The sequence below is a fragment of the Carassius carassius genome, chromosome 4 (genome assembly GCF_963082965.1).
Source record: "Carassius carassius chromosome 4, fCarCar2.1, whole genome shotgun sequence".
Lineage (NCBI taxonomy): Eukaryota > Metazoa > Chordata > Actinopteri > Cypriniformes > Cyprinidae > Carassius > Carassius carassius.
In genome coordinates, this window is record NC_081758.1 from 34,870,911 (window position 1) to 34,880,535 (window position 9,625).

Sequence of the window (9,625 nt, forward strand, 5' to 3'; positions counted from 1 at the left end):
TTGAAGACGTCTGGGCATTGAGGCTATGAGTTGCTGGAGTTTTGCTGTTGGAATTTGGTCCCATTCTTGCCTTATATAGATTTCCAGCTGCTGAAGAGTTCGTGGTCGTCTTTGACGTATTTTTCGTTTAATGATGCGCCAAATGTTCTCTATAGGTGAAAGATCTGGACTGCAGGCAGGCCAGGTTAGCACCCAGACTCTTCTACGACGAAGCCATGCTGTTGTTATAGCTGCAGTATGTGGTTTTGCATTGTCCTGCTGAAATAAACAAGGCCTTCCCTGAAATAGACGTTGTTTGGAGGGAAGCATATGTTGCTCTAAAACCTTTATATACCTTTCAGCATTCACAGAGCCTTCCTAAACATGCAAGCTGCCCATACCGTATGCACTTATGCACCCCCATACCATCCGAGATGCTGGCTTTTGAACTGAACGCTGATAACATGCTGGAAGGTCTCCCTCCTCTTTAGCCCGGAGGACACGGCGTCCGTGATTTCCAACAAGAATGTCAAATTTGGACTCGTCTGACCATAAAACACTATTCCACTTTGAAATAGTCCATTTTAAATGAGCCTTGGCCCACAGGACACGACGGCGCTTCTGGACCATGTTCACATATGGCTTCCTTTTTGCATGATAGAGTTTTAGTTGGCATCTGCTGATGGCACGGCGGATTGTGTTTACCGACAGTGGTTTCTGAAAGTATTCCTGGGCCCATTTAGTAATGTCATTGACACAATCATGCCGATGAGTGATGCAGTGTCATCTGAGAGCCCGAAGACCACGGGCATCCAATAAAGGTCTCCGGCCTTGTCCCTTACGCACAGAGATTTCTCCAGTTTCTCTGAATCTTTTGATGATGTTATGCACTGTAGATGATGAGATTTGCAAAGCCTTTGCAATTTGACGTTGAGGAACATTGCTTTTAAAGTTTTCCACAATTTTTTTACGCAGTCTTTCACAGATTGGAGAGCCTCTGCCATCTTTACTTCTGAGAGACTCTGCTTCTCTAAGACAAAGCTTTTATAGCTAATCATGTTACAGACCTGATATCAATTAACTTAATTAATCACTAGATGTTCTCCCAGCTGAATTTTTCAAAACAGCTTGCTTTTTTAGCCATTTGTTGCCCCCGTGCCAACTTTTTTGAGACCTGTAACAGGCATTAAATTTTAAATGAGCTAATTAAGTGGATAAAAGTGTAAAATTTCTCAGTTTAAACATTTGCTACGTTATCTATGTTCTATTGTGAATAAAATATTGGCTCATGTGATTTGAAATTCCTTTAGTTTTCATTTTATTAAAATTTAAAAAACGTCCCAACTTTTCCGGAATTCGGGTTGTAGTCGAAGAATGCTTTCCTTTACTCTCGGACTCAGAGTTAAATAGCTGTGGGGTCCCATGAATGTCTAAGGCCCCATCTGTCTGGGGGGCCCATCTAATTTTAGTTGGATATGAAAGAGAAAACAGGGAATACAGCTGTTCCAAAAAAACATCTGGATATTTAGGCCATGCTTTGTAAATGTCATTGCAAAAGGACAAACAATACTTAAAAATGGCATCTGCTTGCCAAATTGGCAAATGTTGTTAGACCTTTTCTTAGAACAAAATTCACATTAACCAACTGTTCCCGAAATCATTTTTAGTGGATACAAATCAGTAATAACAGATGTACAGTTGTACAATTTGTCTAAATATATTTGTTCAATATCTAAAAACATAAATATTTATATAAATATATATTTAAATCAAATATTTATGTATGCATATATTTGATAACATACTTTTTTTTAAACACACTATTTTATTGTTTATATTGTTGATATTTTGTGACCTGATGGTATTACTGTACTGCAAGTGTGGTCTGAAATGTTCAAACACTTTTTGAGGCCTGTCTCTTTAGTCTAGCTTTTAGTAGTTGAAGTGGTAATAAACATTTTTTTTTTTAGAAACAAGCATACAGTATAATAAGTAAAATAAGCATTAAAATCAAAAGATGGTTTAGATCCTACCTGTCCGATCGCTACCATTTTGTTTACTTAAATGGGGTGTCATCTCATTTATCATCAGTAAAATATGGAGTGCCACAAGGATCCGTCCTAGGTCCCCTTCTATTTTCAATATACATGTTGCCCCTTGGTAATATTATTAGAAAATACGGAATTAGCTTCCACTGTTATGCTGATGATACTCAGCTATATATTTCAACGAGACCAGATGAAACTTCCCAATTATCTAAGCTAACAGAGTGTGTTAAAAATGTAAAAGATTGGATGACAAATAATTTTCTCCAATTAAATTCGGATAAGACAGAGATATTAATTATTGGACCAAAAAACACCACACAGAATCTTGTAGATTACAATCTGCAACTAGACGGATGTACTGTTACTTCCTCTACAGTCAGAAATCTGGGTGTTATATTAGACAGCAATTTGTCTTTTGAAAATCATATTTCCAATGTTACAAAAACCGCATTCTTCCATCTTAGAAACATTGCCAAGCTACGAAACATGTTATCTGTTTCTGATGCAGAAAAGCTAGTTCATGCTTTCATGACCTCTAGACTGAACTATTGTAATGCACTTCTAGGTGGTTGTCCTGCTTCGTCAATAAACAAGCTACAGGTAGTCCAAAATGCAGCAGCTAGAGTCCTTACCAGGTCAAGAAAATATGATCATATTACCCCAATTTTACAGTCTCTGCACTGGCTACCTATTAAGTTCCGTATCTGTTACAAATTATCATTACTTACCTATAAGGCCCTAAATGGTTTAGCTCCTGCGTACCTAACTAGCCTTCTACCACGCTACAACCCATCACGCACCCTAAGGTCACAAAACGCTGGACTTTTGGTAGTTCCTAGGATAGCAAAGTCCACTAAAGGAGGTAGAGCTTTTTCACATTTGGCTCCCAAACTCTGGAATAGCCTTCCTGATAATGTTCGGGGTTCAGACACACTCTCTCTGTTTAAATCTAGATTAAAAACGCATCTCTTTCGCCAAGCATTCGAATAATGTATCTCTTAAATTGTGAGTGTAGTTGCATCTGCATTTTTATTCTTTAGCTTGGGTTAAACTAATTTTACTTTGTTGGATCAGCAGCTATGCTAATGATGTCTCTATTTTGTTTCTATGTTTTGCCACGGGATTTACATCCCGTGGTAACTAGGATTTACACAAGCTCCAGTCTGGATCCAGAACACCTGAGAAGAGATGATGCTGACCCTCAGAGGACCCCAGATGATGCTAACCTTGAATCAACAAACAGAACTAACAATTATTGCTACATGTGTGACTGCATCCTATAATTACTATTAATTAATAATATTGATAGTTCATCATCTAGCTGACTACGTCTTGTATTATTATTATTATTTTTATTTTTCTAAAATCCTGTCAAACGTGCACAAACTACTAGCTACTACTAAATATTGTAGAAACATAATTTTCTGTAAAGTTGCTTTGTAATGATTTGTATTGTAAAAAGCGCTATACAAATAAACTTGAATTGAAAAATTGAAAAAAAAGAATTGAAAGTACCATTCACCCCAAAATTTATATTCTGCCATCATGTTGATTCATCCAAATGACTGTGGAACAAAAAAAAGGTTGCAGTGATTAACAGCCCACATGAGTGGAAGTCAATAATAAACACAAAGTTATGTCTTTAGAAGGCTTACAGTAAATACAGTAAAGGGGTCAGATTTGTATGATCCTTCTATGGTGCTTTATCGTTTTTTTCAATGGCAGATTAATGACATTTTAATTTCAGGGTGAACTTTTAACAGCCATGTGTAACTGAAAAGACTTGATCAAATGTACAGTTTTATACTGTGACGTCCCTGAGTCTCCTGATCCCATTGGTCCTGGACGTGGGAGTTCCTGATTGGTCTTCCTCATCCTAATTGATAATCAGTTGTGTATAAAAGAGTGTTGTGTCTTGTTTAGAGCAGGCACTCCATGGGGATACTCTCCTCATGAGTGGCTCATTGTGTTTTGCTTACACATGTTGTCAATCTTTTGTTTTCCCTTAACCCTAGACTTTTGTTTATTATTATTATTATTGTTACTGTTTGTTATATGTTTAACTCAATAAATCTTATTTTTGAATGAACATTTCCGTTTGATCCCTCTTTTGTGTTATGGCTTGAGCTGGTCGTAACATAAAATTGGGCGCTCGTCCGGGATTGCTGCATGTGTAAGTAAATACATTAATGTCCTTAGTGTGTTTACCTTTTTGGAATGAGTAGACTTCATGTATTTAGTGTTCTCAGCTGGGTTAAAATCCTTCCATCGAGACACTGTTTGTTATTTTTTTTGTTATTTTGCCTTTCTTATTTTTGAAGGTTATTCTGGGCGGAGGTTTTAAATCTCTGTTGGGGGTACGCTTCAGGCTTTTGGTGTAAAACGCCAATTGTCCATGAGTTTAGCGTTTAAATACCACCCCGAGTCCGGTACACCTTTGAAGATTAGTTAGGTTTAGTTAGTGTTGTTTATAGTTAGGATCTGGAGTCTCTCATTTTTCATTTAAGGTAACACTTTGTTGTTTTTCTGTATCTCTGCGTATTTGAAGCCTGCTGAGTATGAGGATAATTTGAGCGATGACTTTTGGTAAGTCTTTATTTATCTCATAACCAAGGTGCGGGTTGAAGCTAGAGCGTGTATGTGTGACAATTCCGGGCGAAGTGGCTGATGGGATTTGTAGTTCTAATGCTCTAGTTTAGCGCGGCGTCTCACGCGTGTTTTTGTTTGTGCTGAGCGTGATGCTTGTGCACTGAAAGAACGTGATTTAGAAATGAGAAAATTAGTGTTACAACAGGAACTTGAGTTACGTAAACTGGAGTTGCAATCTGAAAGGGAGGAAAGAGATTTTCAGTTGAGGAAATTGGAGTTAGAATTGCACGCCCAAACAGTTGAAACTCCACGTCGCGCATCGTCTGTTGAAACCTTGTTTACTGCACCTGTTTTTGATGTTTACAAAAACATTAGACTTGTGCCACTGTTTTTAGAGAAAGAAGTAGAGAAGTATTTCCAACATTTTGAGCGCGTTGCTGAGTCTTTGAAATGGCCAAAAGAATTTTGGACCCTACTGTTGCAATGTTTTAGTAGGAAGAGCTCAGGAAGTTTATTCAGCGCTGACTATGGAACAAAGTGGTGATTATGAAATCGTTAAGACTGCTATTTTGCATGCTTATGAACTGGCACCTGAAGCATATCGCCAGAAATTTAGAAGTCATTTTAGGGTTGAAAACTGTTCATATCTTGAGTTTGCCAGAGAGAAGGAAAATTTGTTTGACCGCTGGTGTACTTCAGTAAAAGTGACCACCAAAGAACAGCTTAGAGAATTGATTCTTTTAGAGGAATTCAAAAACTGTGTTCCAAATACTGTTGCTATGTATCTCAATGAGCATAAAGTCAGTAAAATGTCAGATGCTGCTCTTATGGCAGATGAATTTGTTCTTACTCATCAAATTGCTGTTAATCATTTTAATGATTCAAGTAGATCTAAGTTGAGCGTTTTTGTTAAACCTAAAAAGATGGTTTCACACCAGAATGCGGTGTCAAATTTTCCTGATAATACTTCCGTTACACGTATGAAAGGTGTGATGGTCTGTTTTTATTGTAAGAAGCCAGGACATAAAATCTCAGACTGTATTGCTCTCAAAAAGAAAGAGAAAGGTGTTAAACCTGTTGGTTTAATTTCTACATCAAATGTGAATCATACTCCTGCTCGAGTTAACAAACAGATTGAACAAGTAGATATCACTGAGATGGAGAGTGTTAAACATAGTGTTGATTTTGCACCATTTATCACCGAAGGGACCGTGTCTTTGCCCAATTCGGATGAGACTGTACCTGTACGCATCCTACGAGATACTGGGGCGGGGCAATCTTTTTTGTTGGAAGGACTTTTGCCCTTGTCTGAACGTACTGATACAGGAACACATGTACTGGTTAGAGGACTTGAGATGGCGTTTATGGAAGTTCCACTACACCGCATATATCTTGATTCTAAACTTGTGTCAGGTGAGGTGATAGTTGGAGTTCGTGCTATGCTTCCTGTCTCAGGTGTCACTTTCATCCTTGGCAATGATTTAGCCGGGGGAAATGTTTGGGAAAAGTCAGACACTGGGGTTCCACCTATAGTAGCTTCTGCTGTTGATAAATTAGATGGATCTTCTGACTGTCCGAATTTATACCCTGCATGTGCCATAACTCGAGCAATGGCTAAGAAAAATCTGCCAGATGAAACTGAAAATATTCTCTGTGATGCTTTTATCGTATCTGAAAATTCCTCTCAGCCAGAATTAAGTACTGTGTGCACAGATGTGGAAAATGTGATCTATGATCCACATGCTGTTGATGACCATAAGTCTAATCTTCTGTCAGAATGTCCATTTATCTGTGATGACCCTGTTAACACATCTTGTTCTTTATCTCCGCTCTTTAGTGTGACTCGAGATGATCTTATCAAAGCACAGCAGGCAGATGATACTCTTCGAGAATTGTTCTCTTTAGCTCGTGGACAAGACTTCATCTCCCTTCTATTTTTTTCAAGATGGTTTGCTATATAGACAACAACCTATGAGCTTTGACTTTTCACTCGATCCTAGGATCCAAATTGTGCTTCCACTTGATTTCCGTCAAGACCTCTTAAAACTATCACATCAGAGCATGACTGGACATATGGGGGTACGAAAGACCTATGATAGACTCTTACGAAAATTTTATTGGCCTAGGTGTAAGCGAGATGTGATTAATTATATACGTGCATGTCATACTTGTCAAATGACAGGGAAGCAAAATCAAAAGGTTCCATTAGCTCCTTTACAACCTATTGCTGCAGTTGCAACACCTTTTGCACACTTGATTATTGATTGCGTTGGTCCTTTACCGCGATCTAAGGCTGGACATGCATATTTACTTACCGTAATGTGTCAGACTACACGTTACCCTGCAGCTTATCCTCTGAGATCCATTACTTCCAAAGCTATTTTAAAAGCTTTAACAAGCTTCATGTCAATTTTTGGCATTCCGGAAACTATTCAGTCTGACCAGGGTTCAAATTTCATGTCCCGAAACTTTTCTAAGGTCATGCGACAACTTAAAGTTAAGCATAATATCTCAAGTGCCTATCACCCGCAGAGTCAAGGATGTTTGGAGAGGTTCCATCAGACTCTTAAGTCACTTTTGAGGTCGTATTGCGTTGAGCTTGACTGTGACTGGGAGGAAGGTCTACCATGGATGTTGCTCGCCATTCGTGAGGTGGTGCAGGAGAGCATAGGGTTTAGCCCTAATGAGTTGGTGTTTGGACACACTGTTAGGGGCCCTATTGCTGTCTTAGCAGATGAGTGGACGAATTTTGATTCTCCTGAGAATGTCTTAGACTATGTAAGTAGTTTCCGTTACCGACTGTATGAAGCTAGAGCTATTGCTCTACGGAAGTTAGCCAAATCTCAGGGAAAGATGCAGAGGTTGTTCGATCGTAAAGTCAAGTCCAGACAATTTCAAGCAGGTGACCAAGTGCTGGCATTGTTACCTGTGTTGACTACTCCTTTTCAGGCTAGGTTTGCTGGACCGTATACGATCGCGAAGTGTTTTCCAAATAACAACTATTTATTAAATACACCCGATCGTCGAAAGAAAATACAGGTGTGTCATGTTAATTTACTAAAATCTTATGTGACTCCTGTTCCTTCTCTTTTTGTTGATGTTGTGACAGCTACTGAGACCGCAGAAACAAGTGTTTCGGAAACATCTATAGAGGCGGAAGACCATCTAGAAGAGGTGAAAGGTCCCTCTCGAGGAGAAGTAGAAGGCCGGTTGAATAATTCTGAGATTCTTGTTAACTTGGCTCACCACTTGTCTCATCTGTCTGAGTCAGAGAAGGCTGATATAATTGAGGTGGTAAGCTCGTTTCACTCTCTCTTTTCTGATATTCCGACTCGAACTTCTGTCGTTGAGCATGATATTGATGTGGGCACGGCTCAGCCAGTGAAACAACATGCATACCGTGTCAACCCTATCAAAAGGAAGTTACTTCAGAGAGAGGTGGATTATTTGCTTGATCATAACTTGGCGGAACCCAGTTTTAGCTCTTGGAGCTCCCCATGTATTTTAGTGAGTAAACCTGATAGTTCATATCGTTTTTGCACGGATTACAGGAAGCTCAATTCTTTGACAAAACCAGACTGTTACCCTCTACCAAGAATTGATGACTGCGTTGACCGTGTTGGCTCCGCACAATTTGTGAGTAAATTCGATCTCCTGAAAGGTTATTGGCAAGTGCCATTAACATCCCGTGCTAAAGAACTATCTGCTTTTGTAACACCTGATAGGTTTCTGCAGTACACAGTCATGCCTTTTGGCGTTCGAAACGCTCCTGCTACATTTCAGCGGTTAATAAATCGAGTGTTGTCTGGGATGACCGGTTGTGAGGCTTATCTAGACGATGTTGTTTTATACAGTTCTTCTTGGTCGGAACACCTTGATCAAATTAGAGAGCTTTTTGTGCGTCTAGCTAAAGCCAACTTGACTGTCAACCTTGCCAAGTGCGAATTCGGAAAGGCTACTGTGACGTACTTAGGAAAGGTAGTGGGCAGGGGTTGTGTGAAGCCGATTCACGCTAAAGTGAATTCAATCTGTAGTTTTCCCAAACCAACTACCCGTCGTGAGTTACGACGATTCCTTGGGATGGTGGGTTACTACAGGGGGTTTTGTCATAATTTTGCAAGTGTAGTTGCCCCTCTGACTGATTTGTTAAGCCCTAAGAGACCATTTCAGTGGTCAGAACAATGTCAGTGTTCCTTTGAGAACGCCAAATCCTTATTGGCAAATGCTCCGGTGTTGGCTACTCCTAATTTTGAAAACCCTTTTTTTTACTTGCTGTTGATGCAAGCGCTTATGGTGCTGGTGCTGTTCTTCTACAGGAGGATTCTAACGCAATCGAACATCCAGTCAGTTACTTTTCAAAAAAGTTCAATCGTCACCAACAAGTGTACTCTACAGTGGAAAAAGAAGCGTTAGCCCTTATTTTAGCCGTTCAACATTTTGAGGTCTATTTGAGCTCTGTATGTGGTCCGATTACAGTATACACCGACCACAATCCATTGACTTTCTTAGATCGCATGCGCGGTAAGAATCAGAGAATAATGAGATGGAGCCTTATTCTTCAACCTTTCCACTTACAGATTAAGCACATACGTGGCAAGGATAACATAATTGCGGATGCTCTCTCGCGTATGTAGACTGTCCTAGTAGTGTCCGGTACTCTTCTTCTCTCTCTTTTCTTTCTCTTTCATCTCTCTGATATCCTAGGGCCCAGGATTCCGGGAGCGAAATTGAGTGGGATTTATTGAGATGAGTATTAAGTGTTGGATATTCACATTAAATGCTTATTTTGCATCAGTTCTATTTTTTGTTATTTCTGTTTTCTTTTGTCGGTTCTTTAGAGAACCTCCTTTTGGATTGGGAGGTGTGACGTCCCTGAGTCTCCTGATCCCATTGGTCCTGGACGTGGGAGTTCCTGATTGGTCTTCCTCATCCTAATTGATAATCAGTTGTGTATAAAAGAGTGTTGTCTTGTTTAGAGCAGGCACTCCATGGGGATACTCTCCTCATGA